Below are 15,198 nucleotides of genomic sequence, written 5' to 3' on the forward strand. Positions count from 1 at the left end.
GTTTATAGGTGTTCAGTTGCTAAGATGGTTTTATCTCAAGCTTTAGCAAACCACCACCATTTATTATTTTATTTTTTTAATATTTAGAATAGCTAGTGTATGTCATAGATTTAGATATGTTAAGTTTTTGAACAATTACAAAAGCAGTAGTTATCAATAAACTCTCTCGTCTTCAACATCTTTTAATATAAAAGATTTTCTCGTTCGTACGTATTACGACAATTGGTGACCTCGACGTGATTTTTTACCAAGTTCATCATTTAGTTCATCAAAGTATTTCCCACTAAGTAAATATGTCTCGTTCTGGCCGTAATATGAATCGTTTGGAAGCTAACGATGAACCTCATAATGAAGTCAAGGATCGGATTTTCATGAGGACACCACCTTTCAGCCTATAAGACCCCGAATTATGGTTCGCTCAATTAGAATCCCAGTTCATCGTCAACGGAGTGCTCTCAGATGAAGCGAGATTTCATACTACAATCGGAGTGATGGATACAGACAGTTTAGTTTGTGTTGAAGACTTGGTGATTAATCCACCAACAACCAACAAATTTGAAACTCTTCGTCAAGGGATTTTGGAGGTTCTTTCGGAATCTCAAGAAACAAAATTCAAGAAACTCTTCTCTCAACTTCGACTCGATGACAAAAAACCTTCGGTTTTCTTATCAGAAATGAAAATTTTAGGAGGTGCATCGTTACCCGAGGAGATTCTTAAATTCCTTTGGCTACAGAGATTACGTCGTGATATGCAAGTAGCTCTTTCGACACGTTCTTGACCTTTAAAAGAAGTGGCAGATTTAGCTGATAAGATTGCAGAAGTGAAACTACAACAGAGCTGTCAAATCAATCAAGAAGCATGCTCTTGTAAATTAAAAGGTAATAGCACGAAATTACCTTCAGAAAGCTACCGACACCTAGTTAGACGCCTTATGAATCTTTGAATACAACACCTAATTAACAACTTCGATTTTTGCTGGGACAGGTAACACTGATTTTGTAGCCAACACAGGGAATCACCAGCGAAGGCCACCATTGGAGTGTCTAAATCGTTGCAAGAAAAATGATCATATTAAAATTTTTGTTTAATGGAAAAAGGGGAGAAATTTACCGAATATTAACGCGTACGAGTCCACATCCTAGACCTTGTTGGAATGTTTAGAAAAATTTGGAGTAAATGCGTTTATCGAGTTTTAAGTCACTTATCTATCTTGACACAATGAATGTTGATGCAAAAACTCTCTTGCTTGATCCTGTTATAAATCATACTTATATATCAGTTAACGTGTATATCTGAAATTCAAATAAAATTGCTCCTGGTTTTTCGTGGTACTACTGCCTTCAAGCGAGTTTTTGGTTATCTGTATCACGATCATGCTTCTTTATCGTATTGGCAGTATGACCTACTTATATGACAACAATATTTAGAAAACCGAGAAATAGCTAAAGTGTGTCTTGTGTGCCCACGTGAATTCCGTTAAATTTTACGTTTGAAAATTGAGTAAGTATTAGAGTTCGAACTGTCTAGTTATGGGTGTACCTGATGCGAATTGAATCAAATTAGGGCATAAATTGCACCACAATGAATCAATCAAGTTTGGCCTTTGAAAAATACTGACCTCCCCAACTTTTCCCATTTTTGTTAATAGTTTCTCTTTTCGATTCCTGTTACCGACACTCCAATTTTCTAGGAACTAAATTGTAGTTTCCAATTTATAATTTCAAAAGGTTACTCCCAAAAATGGCGGATAAAATTGTTCCAATTAAAATCCCACAATGCCCCATTTAAATTACAAGGGATTGTAATAATTTACATGTTTTACTCGGTGGTAGCCACCCATGAGATTATTATAGCATTCATGAGGGGATCTCGTAACGCAGTATTAAGTATAGCTTATACAACCTTGGGGTAATGAATAATTTAATGATAGAGAAAAATAGCCTTCCAATGAATTTGATGATAACAATTAGCTTTTGTATGTCATTGTGATTTTATATGGTGAATGGGATGAAACGTGAAACAATTATTACAGGTAAACTATTCAATGAACATCCTGCGTAATGGGATTAGCTCAACTAATTCAACTTCTTTGAAGTAAAATAATAATAAAAAAACAGGGGAATTTTATTGTACAACACTAACTCGTTACCTCGAACAAATAAACTCGTTAAAAGTTGCCTCTATCTTTGTTTTTATCAAGTTGTTGAATGTCGGATTAGTATTAATAAATTTAATAATTTTTCTGGTGCCCATCTCAGCGGTTTGAATTAACTATTCAAAACCGAACAATCGCTCGAGCAAAGCTAGTTCCTTGGAATATCTTAGGAAATTAAAAATAAAAAAGATAATGTGTCTTATTACATTAAATTATTAAATATTATTATTAGAATATTGTTATATTTTAATAATAATATTATTATTAATTGTTATTTAATTATAATTATAATTTTCAGAAAGTCCTGTTATACCAAAGTAGATTATTTGATGACGCGTCTATCGCAGTTTTTCCCTCTTCCAGAAGATCGTTGCCGATGCGAATGTAACGAAAATATCTAATAGAATGGAGCATGTTCCACTTTTCCACATTTCGATCTTGACACTAACAAAGATCATGTTGTAAATATCTTAAATTACTCAATCACGATTATTCTCGATTCAGCTAGAACTCGTACGTATCGATTTGCTGACAATTACCAGATAATGGAATTATGTACGAGGCCGAGTCAAATGAAAACCTTAAAAGTGCCTAAAAAAATCAAGTCCGGAATTGCATGTTATAAATTGGAAGGACTGTTATTTTGTTTAATTATTATTTTTAGAACAATCGATCCCAGAATTTAAACTAAAATTTAGTGATTCTTGCGAGGAACTCTTGCGACGGTATGAAACCACAGGGAATGCCTTCCTGGCAAGGATTTTCACTGGAAATGAGCCCTGAGTGCGTCACCAACAACCTAAACTCAAACGAGCCAGCAAAGAATGTCTACGAAAAACTAAGAATGACGTGAAAAAAATTTTGCACCTAGCTATCAGCAGGACAGGTTATGTTGATCCTACTTTAGGATGCTAAAGGGTAATTTTGGGAGGCTACATGCCTTATGAAGGTACAGTCCCTAATGCTACATACTCAGCACTTCTGAGGACCCGCCTCAAGCCTATCATCAATACCAAAAGGCAAAGATTTTTGAGTAATTGCGTCCGTTACCAACGCGATAATGAGCAACCACATACCGCCCGCACAATGACGGAAGTCATCAAAGATTTGAAATTTGAATGTCTACCACATCCTCCATATTCGCCTGACCTCGCTGCCAGCGATTATTATGCATTTGGTCGGTTTGAAAAGGCTTTATTAGGTGGGAAGAAATTTCCCACTAATGATGAAGTGATTCGTGCGATGAGCACTACCCCAAGATTATTTTTTCTTTGAGTGTTCAAACACTTCCAAAACGATGGAGGAGGTATACTGAGTGTAATAGGGGCCACATTGTGAAATGACATTTTCGTTTTTGATATTGTGTCAGTAAATTAAGTTTAATATCGTTTTTAAGGTTTTCATTTGACTCTGTCTCGTAAATAGATAAGGTTCCAGCAAATACGTGAAAATCTATGTGAACACGAAGCCTTCTGGTTAGGTAAACAGTGAAAACAGGCTCCAACGTGACCATTCTTACTTAGATATCTATGAACTAATCTTGTGGCATGTCATAAGTACGTAGGCGAGAACGTTTGTGTACAGGGTCGGTCCATGTATTTAGAAAGCGCCTATTACTATTATTATGAAAAAAGCTGTAAGTACAAAATTTGTAGTTTTTGATTGATTCGATTGAGATGAACATTGCAACGTCGAAAAAAGACATAAAGCCGGTCAATTTACAATGGCACACACTATATATTTGATAAAAATTGGGCAGACCGTTATTTTCTAATTTTAAAAATAGATCTCACGTTGACATTTGGTTTAGCCATTTTCAAGGTATTTGCATTTAAAAATCCATTGCCATAAATAAACAAATAAATCGAACGTTATTAATAATTACTCTATAAATTTATTATTTATGTCTTGGAAATAATAATTTAATTTCGAATTAACACAAAAAATTGTATTTAAATGTCACGGGATCAAGATAATTTTTTAAAATAAATAAATATCTTACGAACATTCTGAATTCAGAAATCCTGAATGTGTCCCCCGTTATTTTCAACACGTTTTCTGTAATCTTCGTTCGGTCCATTTGTTTATTTATGGCAATTGCGATTTGAAAAAAACTATAATCCCGATTTTTAAATGCAAATACTGCGAGAACAGCTAGACCAAATGTCAACACGTTATATATTTTTAAAATCTAAAAAAAAAGATTTATCCAGTTTTTATAAAATATACAGGTTGTTCCATTATAAGTTTTTCCCTGTTCGGATGCATTTTTAACTATGCAACATGTTGTGTGACGTAAAATTTTTTTGGCGATTTTGCATAACTGCTGCAACTGTTGCATTTAAGGCCCTTTTTTCTATAATAAAAGCAGTAGGCGCCACCTAACTATACGGACCAATCCTGTGCATATGTACATATACCCGACAAACTGTACCGTATGTCCATGAATTTATTTTCGAACTTTCGTGAGTAATTTTAAATAAAAATGAAGAAATGCAAATTTAATGTAAACTTGATAATTAATCAACAAATTACATTTGTTGTTCCCCCAAAACCTTTAAAGCTTGTGTAAGTCTTGCGAAATAGTTTATTTTTCACTTTATTATTGTTAATTAAACACCAGTCGATACGAAAAAGTAAAAGATTTATTATGAACTTCTAACCACAACGAACGACAAAACGAGACTAAACTGAAGGACTCTCACTATTAAGAAGAGTAATAGGCAATGCTGACGCTGATATTTGTTGATCGAGCAAATTAGGTCTAAGCCGAACAGCCCAAGAATAACAAAAATCAATCAAGTTGATTATGATGAGGTATATTTGTATAAAAGCTCAAATATCGGTCTCATTTCGATTAAACAATTATCATCAATAATTTTTTTCCATTTGCTTTTTTCCTGTGCGATGTTATCGCTGTGGAGATGAATTTCATATTTTTTTTCCTTACTGGCCTTCATTCAGTTGAGAGCAAAAACATATATATAAAGGGTGATAGATATCTCCTACAATGTCATATACATATCTTGCTTCCCACACACTGTTACCTAAGTTCATTTGAATATGAGTCATTAAATGCAATGAATATGATATAAGAAGTAAAATTACAAAATATAAATTTGCAAGCAACTTTTTTGGCTTGAAAATTTGCATTTTATATTTTATTAGTTATTTTACATTAATTAAACCTATTCCTGTGTAAACGTTAAGCATTAAGCTATTTCTCGCAAGAAATTAATTTTCTATTCGATTAGAGTTTTCGTCTGAACGGTACTAAAAAAGTGTTAATGAATTCTCGAAGACGAAATGTTTAATAGGATCGGATGACGTAATTTTTAAAGTGTTTTGACCCTTAGTTTCACGGAGGGGGGGGTAATTTTTTACACGTTTTCACGGATGAGGCCTGTCAGGACCGCTTCAATTTATGATATATTTTGTTAAAATTCTGAAATGGAAAAAATCTAGTATAAACACATTATTTCTACCACTTCTTAGCTTGTCTTGACTAAATTTGCAAAAGGAATATTTTTATCAATTATAGTTAGAGAATTGTATGATACTTATTAATGTACAGTTTTAACACCATTTATTTTAAACGTAATTTTTACTGAAAAAAAATTCATAATGGTCAAACAAAATATATTATTTGAAAAAGTACATATCTAACATCATAGAAAATTTAAAAGAACCCCAAAACCGAAAGGCTTTGGGGTTCTTTTAAACGGAGAATCCAATTCCGCAATATGTTTGTCTGTAATGCAATCAATGCAAGTTGCGGTAATGTGCTCCATACATAACCACCTTTTGCAAAATTTGCAAAATTACCGTTTTTGCGTCTTTTGCAATAATTTGCAATAACCCCTTGTTTGGTGGCGGATCTGGTTGAGCCTTAAGCACTACTTAAGCATATTTTTTTGCCATCCGACGCATACTTCTAGGCAAGTTCTTGCTAGCTGCTCCGTTAGCCACGTATTAATAAATTCATGACGCGTAACTTCTTCCCCGTCGATTCTGGGATTCACCGAACACAAACCACGTATTGTTAGAAATCCCCGGCAACCCCGGCACGATAATTTAGCCATAACTTTTGAGCATGTTCCTATAAAAAAGCTTACCGCTTTGCACAGGTGAGACCTGTGGGAACATACAATGTAACAGCTCAAAAATCGATTTGTCTTTTTTACAAAAACTTCAGTAAACTCATGCCACATGGCAAATAGAAGGTACATAGAACGTGAACAATTTAGTGTAAATAATTTCAGATTTCCAGCTAAATTTAATTTTTGCTTGGACTGATAGGCCTCATACGTGGAACGAAGGCTTAAAGCTGTTGTGATGAAGTTTCCTCATATTTTTGCTATATTGGATATTCACGTTAGAAAAGACACAATTAAAAATTCGCTTATTTATAAATGACAAAAAGGCGTATTGCATGCACGTTTCTGGATGTCATTTTGTTGGTGTAACAAAATTATGGTACAAATTTTCTCACTTAACCAAATCCCTATACCGACTATCCCAAGTCCTTATACTGTTTCTTTATGTGTTAGGTGCAGTGTTTAGAAAATGATCGATTTTACGACTGTAACCAAAATACTGAGGTCCATAAAATTTTAAATCTAGGAGTCACACCTACAGCTAAATTTATTGCTTATCAAGTACATTTCTCAGATGCTGTTACGAAAATTCATTAATTTTAAAATTACCTAAAAGAGGCAACTTTTTGATACCTACTTTTCTTACCTCGTTACAATCATACTTCATTCCTTCATAGAAACATTCCGCATTTAAAATTTTAGTCTTACTACTTCAATAATCAATATCTCGGGAAAACTCTACTTCCTATTCCCGTTGACAAAGTGCTGTTTTTCCCCCTCAAATTAATAACATTCCAATTCGCAACATGGGATAATTCACGACGACTAACCCATGACAGAAGACTACAATATTTAAATATCGATATATCTGCGTTGTTTAATAAAGCTACATAGTGATTCTTCAATAGTCACAAGTACCATTCTTTATCGGTACTGTCATGACTAATTATTCTGATACGCATCCGTGAAGTTTGTTGACCTGGATGATACATTATGAACACGATGGCCGATATCACGTAGCATCATTGTAATACGCAGAGATAGACAAATTTTTGGTCTGTTACTATTATACAGGGTGATCATTTAATATTCAAAAATAGGTGTGCAAACAACATTTATTATCGAGGAAAATGCACAAGGCATTATAATTAGTATGGGGGACTATCAAAGGACTGGAAGCCTGAGGGGGACTGAAATGTAAATAAAAACATTAGAAACGTCGGCTATTCGCTAGCTCACAGATAAGTTGTTTTCTCTGTTAAGCTCGGTCCGTTATACTTGATAATATGATAATATTGAATCACTTATTCAATAACAAAATAATTCAAATGAATATTAAATGATAATTATTACAAAAATTGTTCGAAATGGTGGTTATTACGTTTTACATATAAATTAGAACGTCGTCGTAAAACCGGCGAACATCTCTCAAATTCTGAGCAGTTATTCTAAGAGCATAATTTCTTATTCGTCTGACAAGTTCTTGACGGTTTACGGGAGTAAAGTACACATTTTCCTTCGTAAATCCCCAAACATAAAAATATGGAAGTGTTAGATCGGGTAATCGAGGAGGCCAAGCAACTGCTCCTCCACTACGTGCCCATCTCTGTGGATAGTTTTCGCTTAGCCAATTTCTCACTGCCAGGGAATATTATAAGGGGCATTTGTCTAATGGTGCTGTTCGAAAATTTGAGTTAAATATCTCGAAAACTTCGGGGCATGTAAATGATAAATTGAAAAAAATGTAAAAAAATCACCACTCTGTATTTCCTTAACAAAGCATTTTTCGAATGTAGTTTATATAGCACACTACTGTTTTTTTAAGCGTAGAATACGTGGTTAAAATACAGCTATGAAAAAACCGGATACACCGCATAGTTTATAGAGTAATAAAGTTAAGATATAAACTGCAGGTGCAATGTGTTCCTTTAAATTTGCTGGTGTGTGTATATTGAGAATTTTTCAGTCTCTCAAAGTACCAAATTACTACACGAACGCGTTTCCTTTAATATTACTTCAGTGTTTTTTTGAGGACCTGGTACATATAACTTAATTGCACTATACTGGTAAGTGTAGAGCAGACGTAATGGATTGCCCCACTACTTCATTGTCATTCATTATAAGGGACTATGATACATTATTTTTGCATTAGTTTTTCTGATTGAAAAAGCTATAATTGAGATTCTCAATTGAATCCTGATTCATATAAACGATTTTAATTGAGTTTTTTCCGTCGTAAATCTCCATTTCCCATGCCGCTTAATACATTTTCCAACCACGTCCATCTTAGCTTAAATGTACGTCATGGTCTGGCTACAACCAACCGAGAAGACGCATAATCATTTTTTTTTTAAATTATTATTTCAAGTTTATCAAGACCGTATTTTCACGGAACTAAACATAAACTACCTACATCCTCCGCGAACCCACTCATGCATTTCAATTATGTTCAATTTCGCTGGACATTGTGCAGTTCATTTCTATTGTTTAAATTGTGTCCTTTAATTTACTGCTACGTACTTTATTATACATGTGTCTGTCGGGTTCATGCAGAAAGCGATTTTGTCCTGACCTTTAATCTCCCTGTAGATGGATTCTTGGAGTACTTGCCGGAAATTTAGAAATGCAAGGTATGTGGGCGAATGTGTGAATGATGTAAATATCGTTAAGTTTTCAGAGTTAGAGTTGTTTGAGCTTTAGGTCTAAACGAGAACAACGCATAACAACAAATTTATAATATGATTAGAGCTTTGCAGTTTCGATAAACGATAACACTCTTGACCTCCCGCAATCTCACCAACCTCTATTTAATCATCAGTAAATAAACATTTGAATAGTCTTTATCCATGCGGGACTTCGGGCTGTCCTAATCAATCACAATTAAATAAAATTTCTCAACAAAATTCTCTTAAGCACTGAGCTTTTTGGGCAAAAGCGGTAGGACCCAGGATGCACATCCAGGGTGGGCCAACGGAGACGAAATAAGGCGAATTTTCCATATTTATCGCTTGCAAGAAAAAATCGTTAGGATCCGTCGGTTTGTAGTTTGGGATAGGGGTGGTGGTTGGGGGTAGGCTAAATCTTAAATCGTAAATGGGATTAGGGGTCGAATGATGCGTTTTCAACAAAACACGTTTATAAAAAACCGGTCATTAAAGGATAGTAACGCCTTTGCAATCTGTGTAGTTAGTATGATTTTTATGTCACAAGTGTTTAAGGTGCTTTTTTCAAGTCACACTTGAGCTAACTTGAGGCAAGGAAGCATTTAACGTCAGTTATTTTTATCACCCAATGAAATGCATCTACAATCTATTTTGATATGTTTAAAAAAAAATGATTTATTTTACTACTTAAAGTCTTGAAATTATTATCATCTCTCAGTATCTTGTTTGCAGTTTTATCAGTGAAGTTTTAGCAGTTATTTCTGCCATGGAATTCCATGCTTTTAACGAAAATAAAAGCAGTATTTTTTACCTCACGATGGAAGTAGGTGTGATATAGTCATTTACATTCAGTTCATCTGCATTTAGTGCTTCATATGATCGTTTCTGTGACTGTTTCGGTCCAAAACCTTTCGAACACTCGTTAAGTTAAAGAGTAAGTAACATAAGTAAAATTGTCGGTGAATATTGAATGTAATCGAATCATCTCTATTTGTAAGGTTGCTTGTATCAAAATCTTAAATCTGTGCTCAGAAAAAATGTTTTTTTTTCAAAAAATTGTCATTTAAGAATTACGATTTATTATTTAATTAACGATTTGAAAAAGAGTTATTATTTCTTCAATCTTGACCCGTTCAGCATTGAAAGTGCGTTTTATCGAAAATTTCTGCGTGAAGTTCAGGAAACTTGCCAGCGCCGAAAAGACAATTAGATGACCTTTAAAATGAGATATCACTTGAACCCTAATCCCATTTAAGATTTAAGAGGTGCGTCTTTACACCCCCCCTCCTCCCAAGGAAAGTTCAAAATGTGCGCAAACCATTTCCCCCAGTAATAAAAGTCAGCGATTTTTTTCTCTAAGCGATAAATATGAGAAAATCGGCTTTATTTCGTTTTTATTGGCCCACCCTATATATACAGAGTTGGTTTGTTTGTTAGTAAAGGGATAGTGGAAACTGTTACAGTTTCCGGCATCCGTTATTGCTGCCCGAAGGTCTTTCCAAATAAGAAATCATTTTCTATTTCATTGGAAAAAAAGGAGTGGCAGAATTAGTCTGGTTAGTCTGTATGTGTACATTTTACAATTTAGTTAGGTCTCTTCGAAAAAATCCAATTTGTTTTTTTTTTATGAAGTACCTAGTTAGTCATGAATTTGTTGATTTGGAAGAACCTTCTGCATATTTCCTAGTTTCATAAAATTGGAAGTTTTTAAGCTCTAACCTGTCTTTTCCAAAATCTTTCCAAAGTCGATATTGAAGAATTCTTTACATTCATCTTATAATTTAAAAATAATCAAATATTTTTTTAAGTTTTTTTTTTAATATCTATGCACGAGTATCTAGAATTTTTTTAAATCTTATTTGTTTTCAAAATTCCCACACGTAGTCTGAATTTTAGTGAATTTCTGGACAATTATTTATGAATTCTTCAGTATATTTTTAGAGTTTACGTATTGAAGAACTATAATATGTTTGAAAATGTAGGTTTTAATGATCAGTATCGAATATTTAATCAATTCTTTCTATGAACTATCTCTATGAATTTCAAACCTTTCTATGAATGCTTTACGGCTCAGAATTTCTCAAAAACTTCTTTATAGTTTAGAACTTCTTTAACGGTTTCAAAATTTCTTCGCAATTTGCAAGAGGACAAATTTGAGATATTACTAAACGAATATTCCTAGACACCTTAGAATTTTTTATTTCACACATATTCCGCTAATTCTAGTGGTTGGCATAAGAGATTATACTTTCGTGTTGAGAAACGGTCCACTGTACATTAGTGGATACAGAATCCCAGACCAGACTGTTACCAGTTTTGTGCTTATTGGCGCTCATCAGACAATCGTAGATAAATAGCTTCGTGTAAGGCGTTGGTTGGGAAGTAGAAAACCAGAAAAACCTACTCTAAGAGCTAAAATCTTCATTAAACTGAATTGAATGGTTTTTCTAGAAGTTATTTAGGGAAAAAATTTGAGATGAGACTTGAAATCATTACAAGAGCCTATGTGCCTACGGCCGTCTGATGAGTGCCAACAAGCACGAAATCGGTAACGGTTCGACCTGAAATTTTGTGTCCCTTGAAATAATATGGAACGGTTCACAACACAGGAGTATGACGTGCTAAACCAGTCATTAAGACTAATGGAATTTCTTAGATATTATGTTGCATAATTTTAACTTCATGACTAATCTGGTGATACGTTATCTGGCTCCCGTCTATAGTGTCGGGGTGATAAGTCGGAGGTTAAACCTCTCCATAAGAGATAATATTTTTATACCGAAGTATGGAATTGCAGTAATTTAATCACGTGTTACATACCGCAAAGCAACAATCAATTATATTCAAAAAATAGTTTGTTAAGGAAATAGGAGCAGTCAAAGATCTGTTAAAAAAAAAATCAAATTCATGAATTTCTCTTGTTAAACGACTGGAGATGAATGGAACGAATGAAATTTTATTGACGTTAACTTCTATCGAGAAAGCAGGTCTTGCAATGGAAACTCTTATGATAAAACTGTATGAGCCTCGATATTTCCTTAACAAAGATTTATTCACAGTTTTATAGTTCATATATTGCAAACTATTATTATTCTTCGATATAGGGCACGTCATATAATATACCCTGTGATCGTCAAGAAGTTCGAGATTTGATATATTTTAGCACGTTTACAATAGTTTGTAGGAGTGAAGTTGAACACGTTTTCGATTTTCGTTGGCATCATGGTATTCATGAGGTTTTCCATCGGTAAAACTAATTTATACGAATTCGGGGCTCAACATTGAATAAAGTGAGTAGTAAAAATGTGCTGATAATGAATACGTAATTCCCCTCAATATTTTGTATTCTGTACGTTCGTTTTTGGAGTATTTGGATGTAACCAAACAGTACTGTCATAATATAAAATGTTATATGCATTTAAAATTACCTTTTCACCTTACCTTAGGAGGATTTAAGGCATGAAAAAGACTAACTGAAAAAAATATAAAAAATCTACACATTGGATGGGGTACTACCTTTTACTAGGCAGCTACAAAGTGTTTCAAGACTATAAAAAGAAAAAAACGCGTTTTTCATCAACTATGGATCTTCTTCTGGCTCGACAACGAAGCATATTCGTTTACCATGCGGCTTTAAGTTAACTCCCCTGTTAACTTTTTAACAAATCATTCTTTTTAATTCAAAAGCAGCATTAAATAGAGTGGAAAATACTATCTTTTGACGTAGATTATTTTTTTAAATGTTGCTTACGTCATCGGTAGCACAAAATAGCCAAAAGCAATAAAAAAAAAATGAAACGTGGGCCAAAGGGCGACTCAAATTAAAGATCTTTAAAAACTATATATTCAATAGTGTATTGCGATTCAAAGTGTATGAATTCGTTTTTGACAAAAATAGGTATACATTTGTTAAAATATGCAATAAAAACTCAGTTAAATAGTACTGAATAATGAAAAAACTGTTTTTTTGATAGAAAATTGGTTGATTTTCGATTTTGTGCTCGCCAACAAAATTTTTTACTTTTTTTTTTTTACGAAAAACTGTGAAGACAAAATCGAAAACAAATTAATTTCCTATCAACAAACAACCTTCTTCACTATTTACATATTATCTAACTTAATTTGTATTACATTTTTTATCAATGTAATATCTGTTTTTCTCGAAAACGAATCGATAGATTTCAAATCACAATACACCATTGTATGCAATTTTGAAAGACTTTTAATTTGAGGTGTTACTAGTGTTACCGATAACGTAATATTTAAAAAAGTAAGTAAATGTCCGAAGATCGTATTTTTGTCCTCCTTAATGCTGATTTCGAACTATTGGATAAGGGCTTTAGAAATAATCTCACTCAAGATAGATCAATTCTGATTTTATTAATTGCAGTCAGTAGACACGTCCTCGTTATCGCAAACAAAGTTCCTTAAGAACTAACTATACAAAAGATTAGTAAGTTTTCCACCACTCTACAATTAGGGACCAATACTGCAGGCACCCTTTGATTTATCACCTCGGCCATGTGGTTTTCATACCAGAAAATATCTACTTTCGAGCAGATAAAGGGAAGTAAAATATCCTATTTTACACTTCTTTTCGTACAATACAGAAAGAGTCATAAATCTAATAAACTTGACTCTTGCAGTTAGTAAATTAGAAGAGGGCGTAAAGACGGTTGAATATTAGACATGATTGATTTTTATCAGAAATCCAACTTGAACAAAAAAAAATCTGTTAAAAAATTAACAGTGGGGGGGGGGGGGGGGTAGGATTTGAAACCGCACGGTGTGGATAAATCGAATTCAATGGGCACATTTTGGCATGAGAAATTGGTGATATCTCTTTTAACATATTTTTTGGTATATGATGCAATAAAATTGTTTCCTTTCTCACCACATTGAAAAAAATACATAAATGCGTTCAATGTCGTCTCAATAATAGAAATACCGTATCAGGGCAAATAACCCGGACATTCACCGCAAAAAAGATGTATTTACTGGAACTTTGATGATGTGTTGGTTTTTCTCAAGGTTTTCAAGCCCTTTCTTCTCATTCAAAACATTTTTTGTCCGAATTAGAGAAATTGATGTCGAAGCAGAATGTTCCATTTCTATGCATGATAACGGTACTATTCCAATAACTCTTTTCGTTGTGCTCCTCCTGTTCCCTTCCCGCCCCCCTCCGTAGATAAACGTGCTTCACTTTCTATTCAAGTTTAACATATTGCTTTAAATTTTTCCTAAAAAAATTCCTAAAAGTCTGACCTAAGCCGATTACGCACCTAGTAAGTAGTTAAACACCTTTTTATGACATTATTACCGTCAAACAAGTTACGTAGTACTGGGTTGTACTAATTTTTATGTTATTACGTCTTATTAATTGGTAAAATTCCAAGGCCGATAGTCGACGCTTCCATATAATTAAATTTTTTATATCAACAAGTTAATTATAACACATGTTGTTTGTAGGTTCTTTTGCAATCCATCATGACTTTAGGAAATCTGATGTGCTCGAAGATTTGGAATTCATATAGCTAATTTCTGCGTTCATCATAATTTTTTTTTGTATTATATGAGAAACATGTTTCACATTATGTAATTACGTAATATTAATTCGACAATGTTATCGGTGTACAGATTAAATTATACTTAGCTTGAGCTACGCAGGAAGGTAATGGCTTCCTTAATCATTTTCTCATAATTTCGCAGCAAAGCCGCAATTATCAATTTGCTACCAGGTCGCCTCATATTATCTAATGAGGAAAAATTCCACCTTCAAACCTATGAATCTTTTTTAGTTCGTTTCAATTGGATGGATTCCCACTATCAAATTCGTGTAAAATGTATTATACTTTGGACCGATATGTGTAGCAAACAGAACATGTTTCTGTGCTATCAAAATATTTCACTGGAATTTGAGACAGAATCACTTGTTACTATATGGAACCTCAATCCCGTTGCAGGCTTGTCGAGACACGATTATCGGCCAAAAATTACACTCCTCCTTAATCGATATGCAAGAATAACTGAAAAAATATATTACAGCACAACTCCTTATCTGCACAAATTTCAAAACTTTAAGAAAAATGTAGGTATTTATGAAAATTAATCACCAGCAATTATTTACTCATATTTCAACGTAGGCCCATTTGAATAATTAGGTGCCCACGTAAATAAAAAAATAATTATGGGGTTTGGTGCCTTTAAAAATATCGTTAAAAACAATTAAATCTATAAAAGTTAATGCAAAGCTGAGAGCCTCTGCAAAGCTGTGACCCCCGT

The 15,198-nt window shown here is 33.6% G+C and overlaps 1 protein-coding gene across 8 annotated transcripts in view; it reads left to right on the forward strand.

The window, feature by feature from the left end:
* The window catches only part of fdl (fused lobes), a 113,049-nt gene that overhangs the window by 26,753 nt on the left and 71,098 nt on the right, over positions 1-15,198 (forward strand). The window contains exon 1 of one of the 8 annotated variants that reach the window (XM_066296146.1): positions 1,478-1,501. The exons of 5 other annotated variants lie outside the window; for them this stretch is intronic. The gene's annotated coding sequence lies outside the window, so the exon portion shown is untranslated. Of the gene's footprint in view, positions 1-1,477; positions 1,502-8,732; positions 8,884-9,820; positions 9,851-15,198 lie in introns of those variants that run through there. 2 more of the 8 variants (XM_066296143.1, XM_066296145.1) reach the window with 2 other exon arrangements.

The sequence above is a fragment of the Euwallacea fornicatus genome, chromosome 24 (assembly GCF_040115645.1).
Source record: "Euwallacea fornicatus isolate EFF26 chromosome 24, ASM4011564v1, whole genome shotgun sequence".
In the NCBI taxonomy this organism is placed as follows: domain Eukaryota; kingdom Metazoa; phylum Arthropoda; class Insecta; order Coleoptera; family Curculionidae; genus Euwallacea; species Euwallacea fornicatus.